Source organism: Chelonia mydas, chromosome 9 (assembly GCF_015237465.2).
Source record: "Chelonia mydas isolate rCheMyd1 chromosome 9, rCheMyd1.pri.v2, whole genome shotgun sequence".
In the NCBI taxonomy this organism is placed as follows: Eukaryota; Metazoa; Chordata; order Testudines; family Cheloniidae; genus Chelonia; species Chelonia mydas.
In genome coordinates this window covers 60,220,398-60,242,696 of record NC_057855.1, presented here as the reverse complement: position 1 = coordinate 60,242,696, position 22,299 = coordinate 60,220,398, and the positions used below count along the sequence as shown (strand labels likewise).

The 22,299-nt window shown below is 50.5% G+C and overlaps 1 protein-coding gene across 4 annotated transcripts in view; it reads right to left on the bottom strand.

The window, feature by feature from the left end:
• BCORL1 (BCL6 corepressor like 1) overlaps positions 1-5,430 on the bottom strand; it is a 47,178-nt gene extending 41,748 nt beyond the window's left edge. The window contains exons 1-2 of one of the 4 annotated variants that reach the window (XM_043522251.1): positions 5,149-5,364; positions 3,989-4,173 (exon numbers count right to left, since the gene is read on the bottom strand). The gene's annotated coding sequence lies outside the window, so the exon portion shown is untranslated. Of the gene's footprint in view, positions 1-3,988; positions 4,174-5,148 lie in introns of all 4 variants that reach the window. The other 3 variants (XM_037908875.2, XM_037908877.2, XM_037908876.2) reach the window with 3 other exon arrangements.
• Positions 5,431-22,299: the final 16,869 nt, after the last annotated feature.

Here is a 22,299-nt window from a genome sequence, read left to right as displayed (position 1 = left end):
AATTAGAATCCCAACCAAGAGAAGGGATCAAGGCATTCAAACGTAGAGACAAAATAAAACACCTGACTCAGGTGGTTTCAAACCCCAATTCCAGAGGAAGCAACAAAAGAATCAGAGGACCCTCAAGAAGGTGGACTGGAAGCAGGAGGTGCCAGGTGCAGAGATAAATCTATCTGAGAAACGTAGGGCCGAGCCACCAGCCCCTTCGACACTACTGAGCTATTCTGAATAACTCTATAGACATACTCTAACTTAGGTTTATATCCTAGAGAAGACCAGGCAGTTGTATTTTTAACATGAGTTATCAGTTCAAGTTTATGACTGTACAGGGGCCTAGCGTTTAACTCAACCTGTTAACTCCTGTTAAACCAACTGCCTTGTCTTATTAGGATTGCAACTCAAGTCAGCCAACTTGAGTTAAGAACACACTTTTTTTTTTTAATAGGGAAAACAAGCCCTGAGTGAACTCCCCCTTCTTCCAACCACTTGCCTATGAGAGGACACATCTGCACTAAGGCCTGGTCCACATACAGTTTTTGTACCAATTTAACTCTGTTGGTTGGGGGCATGATTTTCTACCAAAGCAGCTACATTGGTACAGCCCCTAGTGTGGATGCAATTTTACCAGTATAAAGTTGCCTTCTACTAGTATAGCATATTCCCATTCCCTTATGGAAATAAGCTATGCCAGTATAAGCACCCACATTAGGAATCTGTACTGCTTTAATTATACTAGTATAGTTTTTTTACACACTTTACTGGTTCTACTTATACTGGTATACACACATCCATGTATCAACAAGGTCTGAGATTTTTAGGAAATTCTCTGACCACTGCTATTGTCCCAGTCTGAACACTAATGTAAAGCGGCTGCCAGCAGTTTACCAGAGTTTCATCCAAGCCTTGCTCAGAGCAAGTACCAGATGGCAGGGTGGTAAAAACACTGACAGACAGTCTACACTAGCTTTCCCACCATTGCTATCACCAGGGGATCTGCACAAAGGATTGTCTCCTGGGGGTTTTTGCCCAGTGGCCAGCCAGTAGTACAGGTGCACTAGTGTCATGCCTAAGGCAGACAGGCAAAGCCCCTGGGAGCCAAGATTTGCACCATTACAGCACATCCTGGTTAAGTAAGGGTAAGCTCCACCCGTGCCAATAATGACTCTGCACGTCTGCACTAGGATGCATCTACACCAGTGGTTGTGCCTGGTGCAAATGTTAGACAAGCACAGGGCAATGATGTTCACTTCAGTGCCTAACTTGGACCATTTCAATGCTAACATTATTTAACAGAGCAGCCTGAGAAAAACACACAGCTGGAGTTCAGGTACTTGAAGAACACTGTAAACCCTGCCTGCCTGCCTTCCCTCCTTTTCCCCCTGTGATGGGCTCTCAGCCACTGCTTTCTCTAAAGTGAGACACCCTAGAAGTCTGTCTTGACTGGAAGGAGACTGGGAATCATCAACCTTGAAATTTTTCTTTTTGACTTCCCAGCCTGTAGCAAGAATTTCTGAGGATGAGCACACGGATACTTTCTTTTTTTAAGGTGTTCTGCAACTCATTTGGCCAGGGGGCACTGTGGAATGCTAAGAAGGGTTGCACTTTGACCCTGGAAACACAAGATAGCTGAGACTGGATATTGCAAATAAAATCTATGACCAAAATGTACAATACATGAAAAAGGGGTTACAAAACCTAAGCCCAATATGATATTTCTATTATATTTTTAAACTCCAGTGGAAACCACTGTTTTGAACAAATCAATGATCATCTATATTGGATGCAACCCAGATACTTCTCCTGAGAACCTGAGTGGGCGTGACTATAAAAAAAAAGTTAAACTGACTGATTTTTAGCGAAGCTTAGAGAAATGCCAAAGGGAGACAAATTGCATCACCAGTAATAATCACATTTATTTTTTAAAAATTTCAGTTTAACTATCTTTGATACCATTAGTAACACAGGCAAAGAATTATGTTTGTTTGCCATATGTGATCTTTGAGGTGACAGAGTGCCTTTGAAGTCCAAAATAAGCACAAATCGAAAGAGTTTCCAGAATTGTCCGAACACATGGCTTCAGCTCCACCCACATTTCATACAAACCATTTAAACTAAACTGTTTGCAACAGAACTATAAAAACCCCTCGCAGGGGTCATACATGGGTCTTGAATCCAACTGGAAAAAAGGTTTTAAAAATGTAATACTGAATGCAAACCATATCATGTTACTTACCTTAAAGAGTCTGGAAACCATAGCAGTGATAAAGTCATACCAATCTCTAGCCAAATTCAGTCCTGGATAAGCCAGGCTACATCTACCCTAGTCTTCAGTAGTAACTGTTCATGTTGCTTTTGGCCTGCAGAGCAGATGATAATCTGGATCTAATCTTGGGTCTTCCATTCTGTTGCCTAGTATGACCACTGGCTACAGCTGTGCTGAGCTTGTGTGCATGAATCTACCTGTGCCAGTTTAAAGACACACTAACCCTGATTTAAGTCACTGCAGTGACCAGCATAATACACAGAAACGTTAAATTAAAAAAAAAAAACATCCCTATTTGAACTAGGAAAGTTTCCTAAAAATTTAGCAGTGTTTAAAAAGTACATCCTCCCCACTGGCTAAAGCTATAGCTAGTACCTAAGTCACTGACTGCAGCCTAACAAAAAAGCCTGTCCCTGTGGAAGGCTGTCACAGCAGATTCTTAAGGTGGTTTAAAAAAAGGGGGGAGGGAGGGGAATCCACCAAAAGGTGGAAAATCTTTGCAAAATCTCTGACATCGGAAGAAAAACTACACATTGCACACGATCTTACAATCTTTTTAGTTTTCCTTGCCCATAACATATGATACTATCCCAAAGCATGCTCCCCCACCCCCAGTTCCGTCCTACTCCCTCAAAGTCCTCCATTAATTTATTCCTTTAAGGCTTTGTCCACGCTAGATTCAGTTTTCTCAAATTTCTCAGAGCTGCTCTTTGCAGAGATAGTTGACATGTTGGTAAAAGTACTGGCAAAGGATCTATACTGATGGCAGCAACAGTGGGAAATATTAGGGCAAAAAAGCTAATGTAGATATATCCTAAGGCCTCAAATCTGCAGAGGGATTCACATGGGCAAATCCTCCCCCCACCGACGTACAGAGCCACAAGTATAGATTCCCTTGCAAGATCAGGACCCAAAAGACTATCCCAATACTTCCCATCTTGGTATGACCCCATAAAAGTCTATCCTGGTGCTCTCTCAAATCCACCATAAAAAAATCAAAGTTAATTGAAAGGAATCAATGTCTTCCCCAATGAGCCTAACTGTACAAAAGGCACTCTTATTTTGATTATGTCACAATTTTCATCTTGAATGCAGTGTACAAGAATGGGCCATAACATCTCGGAGCCCACTCCAGCAATTCCTCACTCCAAAACATTATTAATCACACCAGGAGCAAAGTGAAAGTAATGTTGAGTGGCAGCGTGGACTAGGGCACTGCAGTAGGAATCAGGACTCCTGAGTTCTGTTCCTAATCCTACCACTGACCTGCTCTGTGACCTTGGGCAAGTCCCCTTCCCTCTCTGTGCCTACTTCCCCTTTACCTTTTGTCTGTCTAGTCTACTTAGATTGTAAGCTCTTTGGGGCAGAAACTGTCGCTGAGGCCTGGACTACACGCAAGAGTTTTACTGGCATAGATATGTTGGCTGGTAGTGTGCGGGGCAGGGGGAAATCACATCCCTAACCAATGTATCTATGCCAGCAAAAGCTCCAGTTGTAGATAGTTATACTGGCAAAAAGTCCTTTTACAAGTATAGCTTATTTAGATTGGGGGAACTGGTATAAGCGATATCACCTAAAGAACTCCAATGCAGACAAGGTCTTACTATACATTTGTACAGTGCCTAGCACAATCCTGATTAGGATCTTTATACACTACTGTAATACCAATAAATATATACACTTAGTGTTACTCTCCCTTGCCCAGGCCCCTCTTTGGGGTCTTGCCTGGAACGGTCCTCAATTCTGATATGGAGGCTCCTAGATGAATGAGTACTGTCCTCTTTCAACAGCTGGCTCCTGAAGCTAGGTCAGGGAGAACTGATGATACCTGGGCACTGCTGTTCTCCCCACGTAGATGGCCACTAATCTGATGCTACTTCCTACAGCACCAACCTCCACAGAAGGAAACCCTAAAAAAAAAAAAAAAAAAAAAAAAAAATCACAAAGTGCTAGCAGGAGACCAAACTCTGCCAACTAAGGGCCACCAGAGCAACATGCCAGGACCCCAAGGGCAACACCTAATTGGCAAAATATGGAGCTGACTCGTCTCTTTTACCTTTACTAGTGAGGTTCTGCCAGCCTAGAGGGATTACAGAATCCACTGGGGAGCAAGATGAAGCACTACAGGCTGGGACCTCGAGTCTCTGCTGGGCACCCCCTATGCTAGAGATTAGGTCGCTAGGGGCCATGCTGCGAAACTCCAGGAGCCACGCTATCCAGTCCCGTTGTCTAAGGAGCGAGGGGCCAGGTCCGGGTCTCAGCTGTGTAGCCCGTAGAACAACGTGCACATGCACGGAAGAGTCGGGAGCAAAGCACGGAAGATTCCTCTCCCTCACCCCCCCCCGCGCCACAAGAAGGGGCCCCTCAGGTCGAGGGGATGCACTCCGGGAGTTGGGGTCCGTCCTCTGGCTAGATCTGGGAGCGGCAGGTGATGGGGCGCGAAGCGAGGAAGGAGCGGCGGCTACACGCGGAGCCCGTCCCAGGTACGTGCAGAGGAGGCAGCAGCAGCTCCCCGCCGGGATCCCTCCGTGCCCAGCGACGCCGGCTCCAGGCTCGCTGCGCCTCCGCTGTCACAGCCTCCGCGATCCCCGTCCCCACCCTCCCCCGCTCCGGGATTCGCTGCCCTCCTCCCCGTCCCACTCCGGACGCTGCTCCCCCTCCCTGCCAGCCCGAGCCCCAGCCGCCAGCAGCGCCCGCTGCCCGGAGGGGGTCCCGGGGCCGGTCTCCATGGAGACCCAGCCGGAGGCGATGGGTCGGGCCGCCCGCTCGGCCGCCCGCTCGGTCCGGCTCCCCGGTGGTGGGTGCGGGGCGAACGGGCCCGGGGTGCCCGGGCAGCAGGGGCCGGGTGTCCGGAGCGGGGCGGCGGGGACGGGAGAGGCACGCACCTGTTCCGGAGCTGGGCGGGCCGCGGCGCTGCGGGCCGAGCCGGGCCCCTGCCCGAGGCTGCGGGTCGGACACTGGGCGCTGCGAGCGAGGGTTCGGCGGCGGAGACACTGGCAGCGGCAGCCGGAGTGTGAGGGCGAGAGGGAGCTGCCGCAGGGCCTGACGGGAAGTGTAGTCCAGCCGCCCGCCGCCCCCGCGCCCTCTCGGGCTGGGCCAAGCCCTGGGGACTACAACTCCCAGGGTGCGCCGCGCCTAGCCCTGCCCGCACGGCTGGGGGGGGTCGGGTGTGCAGAGCCAGCCGAGTCCGGAGAGGGAGCGAGTGGGAGGGGGCTCCGCACCCAGCAGCGCAGCGCCGCGCAGCCAGGGGAGGGGGCTCCACGCCCGGGGAGGGGCCGGGCCTCCGAGCGCTGCATCCCGGGTCGGGGGGCCGGGATCCACACCCGGGGCCGGGTCGGGGGTCTCCACACCCGGGGCGGGGAACCGCGCTTCACACTCGAGGGGGGCGGGTAGGCGCCCCACGCCCGGGGAGCGGGCTTTACCCGGCGGGGCGGGCTAGACTGGACGGGCGCTGCCCAAGGGAGGGGGCGGGGTGCACAGCCACGGGGGCGCCGCACACCGGGCTCGGGGGGCCACGGCCGGCCGGGCTGACAGGAACTTCTCCTCGCGCTGCCCGGAGCCAGGCGCCCACAGCCGGAGGCGGAGCCTACGCCCCGGGAGGGCAGGCACGGTCCCTCCGGCCCGGGGACGCAGGAGAAGTCTCCGGCCCCCCGGGCAGCCCGCCGCCTCGCCTGTGTGGCGGGGATGCGCGGCCAGGCGCCCCCAGCCGGCCGGGCTTGACCCGAGCGCCCCGCCCGGAGACGGGGTAGCGGCGTGTGGGCGGCTCACTTGCCTGGGGAGACGCGGCACCGACCCGCCTGCCCCGCCGTGCCGCGAACCGGCCGGCGCCGCCTGACCCGCCGCGTTCGGCCCGGCGCAGCCTGGCTGCGGAGCGCAAGTTCCTCAGCAGCCGCCGCCGCGCCCACGCCCCGGGGCACCGAGCTCGCAGGCCGAGCCGAGGGCAACGCCCGGCCCTTCTCAGCACCCTGGGCAGCCCGGCCCCCGCGCCACGCCAGCGCCTCCCCCGCCGCCTCCCTCCACCAGGGAAGTGGGGACCTCGCTCCCGGTCCCCCGCAGGGCCCTGTCCTCCGCACCTAGGGCTCTGCACCGAACAGCCCCTTTCTCTCTGCCCCACCACCGCAGGGCCTTGTCCCCTCTCTCCCTCCACCCAGCGCTCTGCGTCCCCTCAGCACAGCCCTGTTCTCTCTGCCCCAGCATCTGCACAGGGCCCTGCTCCTTCTGTCTGCCCCCCCACCCACAGGCTCTTCCCCTGTCCCCTCTGCCCCATACCCCTGCGTAGCCTTATCCCCTCCGCTTCCCCCCCCCCCCCCTGCCACTGCAGGCCTTCTACCCCAGGGCTTTGCCCCTTCACTGCATAGCCCTGTCCCCTCTGCCCCCTGCACCCAGGGCTCTGCCTCCGCATGGCAAAGCCCCATTTCCTATGCCCCCCACCAGTGCAGGGCCCTATCCCCTCTGCCCCCCACCACTGGGCCTTGTCCCCTCTGCTCCCCCACAGGGCTCTGCCCCGCATCGCACAGCCCTGCCCCTCTGACCCCCCACCAATACAGGGCTCTGTCCCCTCACTCACACACACCTGGGCTCCGCCCGTGCACTGCACAGCCCTGTTTCCTCTGCCCCCCCGCCCCCACTGCAGGGCTCTGCCCCCCCCCCCCACCCCAGGGCTCTGCTCCCCCCACTGCTCAGCCCTGTCCCCTCTGACGCCCACTGCCACAGGGCCCCATTCCCTCTGCCCTCTCCCACCTTAGGGCTCTGCCCCTGCTCCACAGGGCCCTGTTCCCTCTGACACCCACTGCCACAGGGCCCCATTCCCTCTGCCCTCTCCCACCTCTGGGCTCTGCCCCTGCTCCACAGGGCCCTGTTCCCTCTGCCCCCCACCATCACAATACAGCTCTTCCCTTCTGTTCCCCACTCCAGGGATCTGCTCTCACTACTGCATAGCCCTCCACTGCCATGGTAGGGCCCTGTCCCCTCTGGCCCTGCACCGCACAGCCCTGTTCCCCACCACCACACAGCCCCGTCCCCTCTCCGGGGCTCTGCCCCTGCGCTGCACAGCCCTGTCCCCTCTGCCCCCACCACCGCACAGCCCCGTCCCCTCTCCAGTGCTCTGCCCCTGCGCTGCACAGCCCTGTCCCCTCTGCCCCCACCACCACACAGCCCTGTCCCCTCTGCCCCCCCCCACTGCACAGCCCTGTCCCCTCTGCCTCTCCATCCACCACACAACCCTGTCCCTTCTGTCCCCCCACTGCCACCATAGGGCTCTGCCCCCTACCACTAGCACAGGGTTGTGGCCCCTCTCCCCCCCACCCCCCAAGGCTCTGCCCTTGCACTGCACAGGCACAGCCCTATTCCCTCTGCCCCACACCACCACAGGACTCTGTTCATCCCACAGTATGGCTCTGCCCTGCACAACCTTGTCCTGTCTGCCGTCCCTCCCACCACAGAGCCCTGTCCCCTCTGCCACCCCCCACTCTCTGCAGGGCTCTGTTCCCTTCCGCCCTTCTTGTAGTCCCTGTCCCCTCTGCCCTGGGCCTTCACACCCCTCCAGTGCCCTATGCCTTCTCCCTCCCTCTAGCACCCTGTCTCCTCTGCCCTTCCCCCTAGTGCCCTTCCTCCTTCTCACAGCGCCCTGTTCCTTGTACTCTGAGCTACCTCCCCCACCTACTTCCACCAGAGACCTGTCCCTTCTCCCCCATGAGCTGGACCCTGGGCCCTTTCACCCCACCATACAGTACATTGTCCCTTCTGCCCAGATCCCCCAACCTCTTTTCCTCTTTCTGCTCTGGAACCTTCTCTTCCCCATGTTGTTCTGAGCACAGTGTCCCTCCTGCCTTGGGCCCTTTTCCCCTCCAGTGCCCTAGGGCCATGTCCCTTCATTTCTCCCCACACTCTGTCCCCTTTTTTGCCCTGGACTGGAACCCTCCCTTGTCTCTTCTGCCCTGGCCCCTTCCCCTGATGCTAGGAGCTGCACCCCCTAGCATACTATTCCCTACACCCTGGGGCCATGTGCCCTTTCCCCCTCCCCCCATGTTCTGTCCCCTCTGCCTCAGGGCCACGAGTCCCTCCTCAAACCAATCTACCTCATCTCAGCAGCTGTGGGTCCTTGGCACCCCCCTCTGCGCCACAGCAGGGCTATTATCTCTTCCCCAGCAGCTGTTGTCCTCCACCATAGAGCCCTCTGGCCCAGGGCCCTAAGCCCCTCTCCTTGTGCCCTGTCTCTCCTGCTGTGGTGACATGAGACTCCCCCACCTTGCGCAGATCCACTCCACCTGGGAGCTATGAGCCAGTGGGCTCATAGCCATCTGCCCTCTGCTGTGGAGCTGCGGTGCTGCACGAACCCTTCTCTGACCCAAAGCCATAGGCCCTTCCCCTCCACTCAGGCTGTGGACCTTTCTCTGGGTATCCCTCTCACTTCTCCTTACTCTTCTCTGTGGCCGTAAGTGCTACCCTAGTGTCCCATCCCCTCTGCTCTGAGGCCATAAGTCTCTCTGTGACAGGCCCTGACATGCTCTCCCCCCAGGTGCCCCATCTCCTTTGTCCTGGCAGCTGTAGGTTCCGTCTGTATCTGTGTGGTGCCCCATCCCTTCCACCCCAGGGCTATGGGCCTTTCCTCTGTGATGACCAGTCCCCTACATCTTGGGGATTCAGGTCCTTCCTCTGCTCTGGAAAGTCTGCTCCTCTCTGTAACATCCCCTTTTGCAGAGTTCTCTGCCCCTTGACTGTTTTTTCTCCAGAATGATTACATCTGTTGACTTCACTGATCTGCATCATACAGCCGGGGTGAGGTAAGGGGCTGTTTCATTGAAGAGCTCCTGTAGCCTGGCTAGTAACTAATGTCTCTATCCAAGAGGGGTATTCAGCTGCATGGTGGTAGAGGACCAAAGAAGCTGCAGAGAGCAGCCCATTTCCTATTGCACAGAGGAACTGGGGGAGACATCCACCAAAGGAGAACTGTGGGGAGGGGGCAGGCAGAGACTGCCTTGCTCCAGAGAGCAGCGGGATGAGGAGGGGGAGAGGCAAGAGTCCTGTGTGCTTCTGATGGGAGCCCCATATTATCTCTAAGGGGAAATGAATTTTGCCAGTTAGTTGCTGCCCTCAGGTTCCTGGCATGTTGTCAGGTGACCCCTAAAGTTGGTAGAGTTTGGTCTTTTGCTAGTAATTTCTGTGATTTCTAGGGCTTCCTTCTCTGCAGTCGAGCATCTTAACCACTCAGCCACCACACTGAAAGGCCACCGCCCATTCACCCAGCGATAAAAGGGTGCCTAACCCATCTGACTGGGGCAGTCAAAGGCAGTTGGACATGATGCTGGCCATATCCCTCCATTGTGTACCACTGGCTACAAACATGTCTTTACCATGTCAGCCCGATGAGCTATTGGCTCGGAAGAACTTTGAACTTTTGACTTCTGTGGAGGTAGGTGCTGTAGGAAGTAGAGTCAGATTAGTGGCCATCTGCCTGGGGAGAACAGCAACGCCCGAATTGCCTCAGTTCCAACCAATGTTGCTGCAGGAGCCAACTGTTGAAAGAGGCTGGTGCCCATTCATCTAGGAGCCTTCCCATAAGAACTGAGAACAGTTCCAGGCCAGGTTTCCTGGGCAGGGGAGGCTGATACCCAGAGTCCACACCTTTGGGGAAAATTATTTTTCATACTCATTGGTGTTACAGTGCTGTCTAAAGATCCCAGTCAAGACTGAGATAGGCACTATACAAATATGCAGTGACTGTGCCCCAAAGAGCTTACAATCTAAATAGCCCAGACAGACAAAGGGTGAGGGGGAAGCAGGCCCAGAGAGGGGAAGGGACTTGTCCAGGCTCACAGCCATTCAGTGGCAGAAATGAGTGTCTTGACTTCAGGTGTCTTGACTCCTAGTCCATTGTTATCTGGACCATGCTGTCCTCAGTGAAGGCAGGCCTCTTCTCCTAGGTCAAAATGACCAAAGATTCAGCACTAAGGCCCCTGGGCCTGTGACAGGGAGAGGGGGCTGAACTACTATGTAGAATGATAAAATGTACATAGGGTGCCTTGAGAAAGCAATGTTGGTTCTGTGGGGAGCCTGTTACTTTGCTTCTGATTTGATTAATAGTATTTTGGAGTGAGAGATTGCTGGAGAGGGCCCCCAGATGTTGTGTTCAGTCATGTCACATGCTTCTGATTCAAGGCATAAAACACTGCCTAACACAGGGGATTAATAGGAAGTTTCCTCGATGGGCAGTTTATTCTATAATTGTCCATTTCTGGGTTTTCTTACCCCTTCCTCTGAAGCAGCTGTTGGGGAGACAATATTGAGCTCGATGGAGCCATGGTCTGACAATTCTTGGGTTCTTATGAATGCAACGTGTGGTTCTGGGACTCTGGTCCTGGGTTTTGAACCCCTCCATGGGGCTGGCCTTTCCTACCTGGGAGATTGACTCTCCTTCTCAACTGTGATCCCCAAGATAGCCTTTGGGCCTGGGGAATTGAGTGTAGGAGACTGAACTTTCAGGAGCTGGGCCTACGCTATCATGTGGTCTGCTCAACTGCTTTCTCTTTCCCTAGCCTGCCCCACTGCTTTTGCTGTCTCATGGCCTGTCTCACCCCTCTAGTGTCCCTTGGATTGCCCCAATCCCTCTGCCAATCTGCAGCCCACCACCTCCCCTATGTTATCTTTGTATCACATCAATCAGAATGTGGATTTAACAATTATATGCTTTTTATTCAAACATTACATAACACAGAAACCAGAAGATGCAGCCTGCCTCTCTCTGATCTGCCCCTTGCAGTCAAGAGCCCCATCTTCTAAAATGGAGGAGGATGTTTGGTCTCACCCCACGTCATTGCATGAAAGCTGCTCTACACATCCTCCCCTTCTCCAAAATTAAAATGTTTGTGAAGCTCTGGATGTGTGAGCTACAGGTCTCCCGTCACAGCCTTCCCTTTGAAGTAGTACTGTGTCTAGTCCACCTTTTGCGGTCTCTGTAGACCTTTTTGTAGGGCAGGAAATGTCAAATATTGCAGTGTGGCCATGTTCTTGTTCATGTTCAGCTGCCCTTTTCCATTCCAACCCTGGAGCAGTTCTTTCATATCTTTAGTTTTAGCAGACAAATTTTCTATGAATTTTCCCAAGAAAGTCATACCTAAGATCCTCCATAAGTCCTTTCTTTCTGAAACTGTATTTCACTGTAGGCTGGGCCATGTGTGTTCAAAGATGTTTGCTGCAAGTCTGGCTCTCTGAATGCTTTGGAGAATTCTTTACTGGTCACTATTGCTCCTCTGGAAGCGACTTCTGCAAGGTTCGATCGAACCTGTTCCCAGCTGTCTGGTGGAGGTGTTTTAGTTCCTCAGGGTCCAGGTGCCTCTGGAGCCATAGGCGCCAACTCCATGGGTGCTCCGGGGATGGAGCACGCAGCGGGAAAAATTGCACCCCCCCCCGTCCCACCCCAGCTCGCCTCCGTCTCCTCCCCTGAGCATGCCACTGGGTCCTGCTTCTCCCCCCTCCCTCCCAGTGCTTGTGCCACAAAACAGCTGTTTTGCGTGGCAAGTCTGGGAGGGAGGGGGGAGGAGGCGGGGCCGGGGTGGGGATTTGGGGAGGGATCCAATAGGGGCAGGGAGGGGCAGAGTTGGGGCGGGGCGCGAGCACCCACTGGCACTGACAAAAGTTGGCGCCTGTGTCCGGAGCAGCGGGACTGCATTCCGGATGTTGCTCCTGCTTTCTGTCTCCCTGGGTGAGAAGGGGGGAAGTGTATTTCTTGGAAAAGGCTTCGTGCCAAGAAGCTGCTTCCGAATTCTGTGTATCTCCTTTCGGTTGAAATTCAGACATTCACTTGGTCTCATTTGTGGATTCAGTGGCACTTAGCTCACTGGACTCTGGGCAGCCACTCTCCCAGTTCTGTTTAGTTTGCAGTGACATGCACTTCCCTGTTTACCAGCACCTGTGACCGTTAGTGTAGGGAATCATCACTGGCACTATCACTGGACGCCTTAGCTGCATTGCCTGGCAAAATGGTTGTATTTGTGGCAACTCTGCACCTTTTCCTTAATGCCAGACAATGTTTATGCATATTCACTTCCACATCTCCCAGAGGAGCCCCAAGCCCACCAGAGCCCCAAGACCCGCCCCCCCCCGCCATGCAGCCGGAGGAGCCCTGAGCCAGCTGAAGCCCTGAGACACCCCGCCCTCGGTCGGAGGAGCCCCGAAACCTCCACCCCTCAGCCAGAGGAGCCCCGAGCTGGCCTAATCCTGAGACACCTCCGTCACCTGCCCGGAGGAGTCCCCAACCAGCCGAAGCCCCGAGCTTCCCTGCCCAGAGTCCCAGGCCAGCTGCAGCCTCCCCTCCCCAAAAGCATGCCTCTCTCTTCTCCAGAAGAAGCTTTTGCTATGCCCCATGCAGGTTCCTGGGTGGCTGAGAAGGCGGTAGCACATACTGCCTCCGCAGCTGCCCCAGAACCTGCATGGGGCATAATAAATTGAAAACTTCCCCCCCAAAAACCCTGCAACTGAGGGTCTGGTGGCCATGGCAGCACCAGGGAAGGCTGAGCCTCCCCTGGCCTATACCAGCTGCCCATGGTTTCTAGGCAACTGAGCCAGGAGGCAGCTTAGTTCCTAACATCCCTCCACTGAAGGACCTTGTTTTCAGTTGCTTATAACTTTGCCAAACTTTAGTTTTACGTGTTGGGCATCTGCCTCAAGATGAATTGTTTTGAAAAGTTTCAACCAGAATGGTTCAGCCATTTCCAAGAATGAAGTTAAGGAAATGGAGCCAGAGAATGGTTCTGGCTATTGTCACAACATTCGGAAGCCACCTGGACTCTGGCCAGAGGAAGTGGGTGGATTGCTTGGCCAGAGAGCATGGGGCAGCCCACCCTGTGTGTTCTGTGCTCCAGGAGGTGAAGGCATCCTTGCTTCCTGCTTCTCTGAAGTGGGCTCTGTGGGAGGGTGCTCCCTGGAACTCATCATTGGGCTCCTGCCCTATAAGCCTCCCCAACCACACCCCGCCCCATGCTATCTGAGCAGGTGGAACAACTTCCAGCCAATCTGCCTCCAAACCTTACCTAGGGAACATCTGTACACAGTTGTGCTTCACACCTTCCATTTCCTCACTCCCATGTCCCATGTGCTCTGAGGGGGAGGGCCTTTAATTATGGAGGGGCATGTCCCCAGTATGTCAAATACCCATACCTGTTGGCACCTATGGAGGGTGGGGAAGCCTGGTGGGTCAGTCTGTACTCCACTCTAGTTCCACAGCCTGCCAGAGATATTAGTTGGCAGCTCCCCGGAGCCAGGAACACAGGCATGTGGGTGGAGATGGAACTGCTGGTTGTAGTGGAGCCCTTGGAGGTAGCAGAGGAAGGCATGCAGCATGCTCCATGCCAGGCTATGTGCATAGAAGGCATGTATTATTTGAAGTAGTGGGGTCAGGGATGTGCCAAATGAACAAACAGCAGCAGGAATGGGTCAAAGGTTGAAAGTCAGGGATGCAGTGGGGGATATTGAGTGAAGAACCTTGACAGCACCCACTGTTCCTCAGAGGGGTCTAGAGGCTCAATGGATGAAGCCTGGAGAAATCCTGCCCAGAGGCATGATCATAGGAGGGAATGGAAATAGGCCCCACAGTTACAGAGCACCTACCCACACAGCTTCCTTCTCCTGGAATGGTGGATGGCCATCTTGACCAGCCCCAGGAGGAAGTTGATGAGGCAGTCTCACAGCTTTGTAGGGGCATGGTTGGGGTTCTCATTGATCAGGAGGTGCAGGGAAAAGTGCAGCCAGAATATCAGTAAGAGAGAACCTTGCTGGAGCTGCAACCTGATGCCCCCTACATAGATGTGTGCAAGGGTCTCCCTCTCTCCGCTAAAGGGACAGGTGCCAGGGAAATCATGAACTGCATCAGGTAACATGCCCATGCTTACGGTCCCTTGGAGCAATCACCAGCTAATGCCCCTTGTGGGCCAATTGAACCGGAGTTCTTTGCCCTCCTTTGGTGGCAACAGGTCCTGCCACTTGCTGTTGGGGTCAGCCATGGGGATGAGGAAGTGGATGGTGTGAAGCATGAGTACACATGGATGTTCTTTAGGTGCAATTTGGAGGTGGCTTGGCTGGATGTCATGCAGCCAGTTCAGGTGGCATGTTGGGTGGGCAGCTGGAGAGGCTTGCAGGGCAAGGTCCTGATGGCAAATTCTGGAGGGTGAAGGGTGCAGATGGGTGGGAAGCTTCCTGCCTCAGGATCCAATCAAGAGGCAAAGCTACCCCCACCTCCTGGAGCACATAACGGGACACGCAGGATGGACAACCCCATATGTTGGCCAAGCATCATGGGGTTCACCCAGGCCCTCTGGCCATAGTCCAGGAGGTTTCAGATTCTGGTGGCACCAGCCAGGACCATCCTCCAGTGCACCAAGGGAGACTCCAGCACCTGCACACAGAGATGGCAGTTGTGTAGCAGTGGTTCCATTAGGAGGTCTACCACCTTGGTGGCCAATATGGACCTAGTCACAGGATCTAGCTTCCAGGTCCTGAGGGCATCCTGATAAATGACCAGCAGCTCAGAGAGCTCTCAGGGTGTTACACATGAGACATCTCCCCTACCAAATTCATGGTCCATTTTGGTCAATTTAACAGCCATAGGATTTTAAAAATTGTAAATTTAATTACTTCAGCTATTTACTTCTGAAATTTCATGGTGTTGTAATTATAAAAGTCCTGACCCAAAAAGGAGTTGTGGGGGGTCATGCAGTTATTGTAGGGGGAGTCGCAGTACTGTTACCCTTACTTCTGCACTGCTGCTGATGGTGATGCTGCCTCCAGAGCTGGGCAGCTGGAGGGCAGTAGCTGCGGGCTGGGAGCCCAGCTCTGAAGGTGGAGTCACCGCCTACGGCAGCACAGAAGTAAGGTGGCATGGTATGGTATTGCCACCCATACTTCTGCACTGCTGCTGGCGGTGCTGCCTTCAGAGCTGGGCACCTGGCCAATAGCTGCAGCTTTCCGGTCGCCCAGCTCTGAAGGCAGCACAGAAATAAGGGTGGCAATACCGCAACTCCCTTTTGGGTCAGGACCTCCAATTTGAGAAATACTGGTCTCCCCCCTGAAATCTATATAGTATAGAGTAAAAGCACACAAAAGACCAGATTTCATGGTCTGTGATGCGTTTTTCATGGCCGTGAATTTGGTAGGGCCCTACTCATGTGGAAAAAGAAGAGCTGACAGCTGTATTGGAGAACGTGGAGGAAGACGTGCCAGCACATTCCATGCTGGACTACATGCATGGAAGGCGCATACCTATTGTGGTTACCTGGAGATTGTGGGCTTAAGCCTGCCCAATACTAAAGGCCCTCCGCCTCAACTGAGGGGGAGGAACCATTGAATCCAAGCCCCAAGTAAATACCGTGGACAACAAATGGGAAAAAAAACAGCGTGGGGGGGTGGTAGGAGTGAAGATAAAAGGGGGAAAAAAAGATCAGGGAACTAGAAAGGGACACTGAGCAGAAAACCCCCAACTCCTCAAAAGGTGTCTAAGGAATCACTGGACACTGCCAAGAAGAACTCTTCCCAGAGGCATGACTTCATGAGGGAACAGAAATAGGCCCCACAGTTGCAAAGCACCAACCCATCCAGCTTCCTCCTCCTGGAGTGATGGATGGCCAGCTTGGTCAGCGCCAGGAGGAGGTTGATGAGGAAGTCTTGCAATTTTGTGGGGTCATAGATGGCGTGTGCATAAATCAGGATATGCAGGGAGAATTGCAGCCAGAACTTCACTAAGACCTGGAGGAGCCAGAAAAGGGGCTGCTACCTGATGCATCCCACATAGATATGCGTAAGGGTCTCCCTCTCACTGCAAAAAGGACAGGTGTCAGGGGAGTTCCTGAACTGTGCTGGGTACACACCAATGATCATATTAAAAATAATATACTGTTTGTTGTCTCTATTCTTTACTGAACCTAAAGAATAGAGACAATAGAAACACAAATAAGGTGCTTTGCACATTCTTGTCTTTTTTCTTGTGGTTTTTTGCCTTTTTTTTTAAAAAAAGAGTTGATAGAGAGTAAGTCTGTTGTGAAAAGTGTATTAACAAACATATAAATATCACTTTTCACAGCAGACTTACTCAGTCCGGCAAACCTGGGGACAAATTAAACCCTGGATGGGGAGGTGGGTATGGAGGCAGTGGGGGCCAGTGGCAGTGGGGCACTGGGGGAAGCACCGGGGCCCAAACCCACTACCGCACGGCCAGGGAACGGAACCTGAAGCCCCACAGCTGGAGCCTGCCACCCACCACCCAAGGTCTGAAGGTGACCCCACTGACCCCAGGAAGGTGAGGAACTCACTGGCTGCCTGCTCTTCCAGCTTGTGTCTCTCCAGAGGGGGGCAGGGTCCAACCACTACTGATTGCCTCAGAGGAGAGGCCGATGCTTTGCAACATCCCCACCCCCCTAAATCTCTGCCCAGGAGGCTGTGGCCACAAGAAAAAACCCCTGGTGGCTGCATTTGAGAAACACTGGATTAAACTGTAATAAGTCACCAGGACCAAATGGGAACTGCATTCCCATAAGGAACTCAAATATGAAATTGCAGAACTATTAACTGTCATATGTAACCTAGCACTTAAATCAGCTTCTGTACCAGACGACTGGAGGATAGCTAATGTGACACCAGTTTTTTAAAAAGACTCCAGAGGAAATCACAGCAATTACAGGACAGTAAGCTTAGCTTCAGTAACAGGCAAATTGACTGAAACTATAGTAAAGGACAGAATTATCAGATACATAGATGAACATAATTGGGGGGTCGGGGGGGAAGTCAACATGGCTTTTGTAAAAGGAAATCATGCTTCACTACTCTATTAGAATTCTTTGAGGGGGGGTCAACCAACAGGTGGACAAGGGTGATCCAGTGGCTATAGTACTTGGACTTTCAGAAAGCCTTGATAAGGTCCCTCACCCAAGGCTCTTAAGTAAAGTAAGCAGTCATGGGATAAGAGAGATGGGCCTCTCCTGGATCAGTAACTAATTAAAAGATAGGAAATAAAGGGTGGGAATCAATGGTCAGTTTTCACAATGGAGAGAAGGAAATAGTGGTATCGCCAGGGATCTGTACTGGGACCTGGGCTGTTCAGCATACTCAAATGATCTGAAAAAGGGGTAAACAATGAGGTGGCAAAGTTTGCAGATGATGTAAATTTAACTGTCTGGAGTAATTCTATAGCAGACTGAGGAGTTTACAAAGCGTTCGCACAAAACTGGGTGACTGGGCAACAAAATGGTAAATGAAATATGGTGTTAATAAATGGAAAGTAATGCACATGAAAAAACATAATCCCAACTAAAACAAAATGGTGGGGGTCTAAATTAGCTGTTACCACTCAAGAAAGATCTTGGAGTCATTGTGGGTAGTTCACTGAAAACATCCACTCAATGTGCAGCGGCAGTCAAAAAAAGCTAACAATGGTAGGAACTAAGGCTGCCAAGAGATTAAAAAAAATTAATCGCAATTAATTGCACTGTTATTCTATTATTGTTTACTATATAGTGTGCCAAAGTTCCTCCTCTACCTTGGTGGGTCTTGCGCTTATTGGCAGATTTGCTTGACTTGGAGCTTCACAGCAGCCCTCAGTTTGGCCATTTTCATGAACCCACAGTCTAGGTCAACTCCTCCTGTGTCTGACCAGGAGTTGGGAGGTTTGGGGGGAACCCAGGCCCGCCCTCTACTCCAGGTTCCAGCCCAGGGCCCTGTGGAATGCAGCTGTTTAGAGTGCCTCCTGGAACGGGTGTGCAACAGCTACAACTCCCTGAGCTACTTCCAACACCTTCTTTATCCTCACCATAGGACCTTCCTCCTGGTGTCTGATGCTTGTACTCCTCAGTTGTCCAACAGTATGCGTTCTCACGCTCGGCTCCTAGCGCCTCTTGCTCCCAGCTCCTTACCTGCACACCACAAACTGAAGTGAGCTCCTTTTTAAACCGAGGTGCCCTGATTAGCCTGTCTTAATTGATTCTAGCAGCTTCTTGATTGGCTGCAGGTGTTCTAATCAGCCTGTCTGTCTTAATTGTCTCCAGAAGGTTCCTGATTGTTCTGGAACCTTCCCTGTTACCTTACCCAGGGAAAAGGGACCTACTTAACCTGGGGCTAATATATCTGCAACTTGCAACTTTCTCTTCCTTTCATTTGTTATATATTGTGTTTTATTTTATTTTTTATAGTGGCCTTTACTTCCCCTCTAAACCAGGTTCTTTTTTTTTAATGAGTGCAGCCTTCTTTCTCAGTTGTGGGATTGTGGCTTTTTGGGCATCTAATAAAATGGTCTTAAACAATAAAAAAAAAAAAAAAAAAACCTTCCCTGTTACCTTACCCAGGGAAAAGGGACCTACTTAACCTGGGGCTAATATATCTGCTTTCTATTAATCTCCTGTAGCCATCTGGCCCGACCCTATCACAATAGATATAGATGAATAAATATAATATGAGTGTTTTCCACATTTTCAAATATATTGATTTCAATTACAACAGAATACAAAGTGTACAGTGCTCACTTTATATTTATTTTTATTATAAATATTTGTATTTATAGAAATTGTATTTTTAAATTCACTTAATAGAAGTACTGTAGTGCAATCTCTTTATCATGAAAGTTGAACTTACAAATGTGGAATTATGTACAAAAAATGCATGAAAAATAAAACAATGTAAAACTTTAGAGCCTATAAGTCCATTCAGTTCTACTTCTTGTTCAGCCAATCGCCCAGACAAACAAATTTGTTTACATTTGCAGGTGATAATGCTGCCCACTTCTTATTTACAATGTCACCTGCAAGTGAGAACGGGTGTTTGCATGGCACTGTTGTAGCGAGTGTTCCAAGATATTTACGTGCCAGACGCGCTAAAAATTCATATGTCCCTTCATGCTTCAGCCATCTTTCCAGATGACATGTGCCCATGCTGATGATGCATTCTGCTCGATAACAATCCAAAGCAGTGCAGACCAATGCATGTTCATTTTCATTAGCTGAGTCAGATGCCAGCAGCAGAAGGTTGATTTTCTTTTTTGGTGGTTTGGGTTCTGTAGTTTCCGCATTGGAGCATTGCTCTTTTAAGACTTCTGAAAGCATGCTACACAACCCATCCCGATCAGATTTTGGAAGACACTTCAGATTCTTAAATCTTGGGTTGAGCGCTGTAGCTATTTTTAGAAATCTCATATTGCTACCTTCTTTACATTTTGTCAAATCTGCAGTGAAAATGTTCTTAAAATGAACGTGTGCTGGGTTATCATCCAAGACTGCTATAACATGAAATATATGGCAGAACGCAGGTCACACACAGAGCAGGAGACATACAATTCTCCCCCAAGGACTTCAGTCACAAATTTAATTAATGCATTATTTTTTTAACAAGCATCATCAGCATGGAAGCATGTCCTTTGGAATGGTGGCCAAAGCATGACTGAGCATACAAATGTTTAGCATATCTGGCACAAAATACCTTGCAGTGTTGGCTACAAAAGTGCCATGCAAACGTCTGTTCTCACTTTCAGGTGACATTGTAAATAAAAAGTGAGCAGCATTCTTTCCCGTAAATGTAAACAAACTTGTTTCTCTTAGCGACTGGCTGAACAAGAAGTAGGACTGAGTGGACTTATAGGCTCTAAAGTTTTACTTTGTTTCGAGTGCAGTTATGTTAAAAAAAATCTACATTTGTAAGTTGCGATTTTACGATAAAGAGATTGCATTACAGCACTTGTTTGAGATAAACAAAAGAAACAGTATTTTTCAATTAATCATTTTTACAGTGCAAATATTTTTAATAAAAATAATGAGTACTGTACATTTTGTATTCTGTGTTACAATTGAAATCAATATATTTGAAAATGTAGAAAAACATCCTAAATATTTAATAAATTTCAATTGGTATTCTATTGTTTAACAGCACGACTGATTTTTTTGAGTTAATCGCGATTAATTTTTTTGAGTTAATTGCGTGAGTTAACTGCGATTAATCGACAGCCCTAGTAGGAACCACTAGGAAAGAGATAGGTAATAAAAACAGTAAATATCATAATGCCTCTCTATAAATTCATGATACACCAACACCTTGAATACTGCATGCAGTTCTGGTCACCCCATCTCAAATCAGATATATTAGAAATGGAAAAGGTACAGAAAAGGGCAACAAAAATTATTATGGGTCTGGAACAGCTTCCATATGAGGAGAGATTAAAAAGACTGGGACTGTTCAGCTTGGAAAAGAGACGACTAAGCGGGGGAATGTGAGAGAGGTCTGTGTAATCATGAATAGAGTGGAGAAAGGGAATAAGAAAGTTATTTACCCCTTCACATAACACAAGAACCGGGGTCACCCAATGAAATTAGTAAGAAGCAGGTTTAAAACATAAGGAAGTAAAGTACTTCATATAATGCATGGTCAACCTGTGGAACTCATTGCCAGGAGATGTCATGAAAGCCAAAAGTATAACTGCCAGATGCTGGGACTGAATGACAGTGTGGACTACTTGATAATTGCCCTATCCTGTTCACTCCCTTTGAAGCATCTGGCATTGGCCACTGTCAGAAGACAGGATACTGGGCTAGATGGACCATTGGTTTGACACAGTATGGCCATGCTTATGTTCTTAAATAAAAATAATAATAATAAAAAAAACACCTCTACTCCTACTCAGGATTTCCCTGTTTATGAATTTCAGGATTCCATTAGTCCTTTTGGCCACAATGTTACACTGGGAGCTCATGTTCAGCTGATTATCCATCAGAGCCCCAATTCTTTTCCAGAGTCACTGCTTCCCTGGGTCAACTAGAGTTTCCCTGTAAGTATGACCTACATTCTTTGTTCCTAGTGTATACATTTACATTTGGCTGTATTAGAATACCTATTATTTGCTTGTCCCTAGTTTTCCAAATGATCCAGATCACTCTGTATCAGTGATCTGTCTTCCCCCAATTTTTGGGTCATCTGCAAACTTTCAGTGATGATTTCTTCCAGGTAGGGCCATTTAACGTGTCCCTACCTCTGCTGGGCATAGATTTCTCCTTTGCTTCCTTTATCAATTTTTTTATAATTCCTACCTTCTGATTGATCATTACCAACTTCCCCTTCTATTTGTTATATATAATTTTTATAGCTGTCTTCTCTTCCATCTAAGCCAGGTTGTTTTTTAACCCAATACAGTCTGGTTCCTCAACTGTGGGATTGTAGTTTTTGGGTAATCTGTAAAATGGGATACTACTCCCTCACCCTCACACAGGTGAAGATAAATTAATGTTTGTGAAGCACTCAGATACTACAGTGATGAGCGCCACAGAAAAGCTCATGAGCAGGATTTGAGTAGTATGCAGTAAATAAGGCAAGGGACCATGCACTGAACAATAAGGATACAACAATCTATTGAATAGCTCCTCATTAAATAAGTATTCACATACTATTTTTTCCACAGGAGTCTTGCCTCATTCAGAGCACAGGGCAGATGAATAGTTCATTTAAAGACTGTATCATAATGCTTAGGTACAACTGGGGGTCAGGGGGGAAAGAGGGGGAAGAGGAGGAGATGAAGGCTGCATGAGCAACCTTCATTTTGGCATTTCCTGACTTGAGTGCTTGACTTCACAACTTTTACATTTTTTTTAACTTGTGTGTGTGTGTGTGTAATAAATATCTAGGGCCTCTGCACCAGCTACAGTTACTAATAAGACCTCTTTCCTAGCATTACTTATTGTATTTCCATCCACTGTAGTCATATAAAAGAACCACTTCTTTTTGAAACGCTTCCAAGATTCCCCCACTTTTTTTGGCCTCCAAACCTTAATTCTGGGGCTGGTTTCAGCCATCCATCCATCCATCCTGGCTGTGTACATGTCAAATCCCGCTGCTCCTGGTACCACATGTTGTTCTTTGTATTACAGTGATGAGAGCTTGCAGTTAACTATTTTTATTCAAGTATTCTATGACCTAGAAAGCAGAGACTGATGAATTCTGCAGCCTGCTACTATCTGTTCTGCTTCTTGTAGTCTTGAGCATCATCTGGCCCCTCTGCTATCCCATGGTGCAACCCACCACCA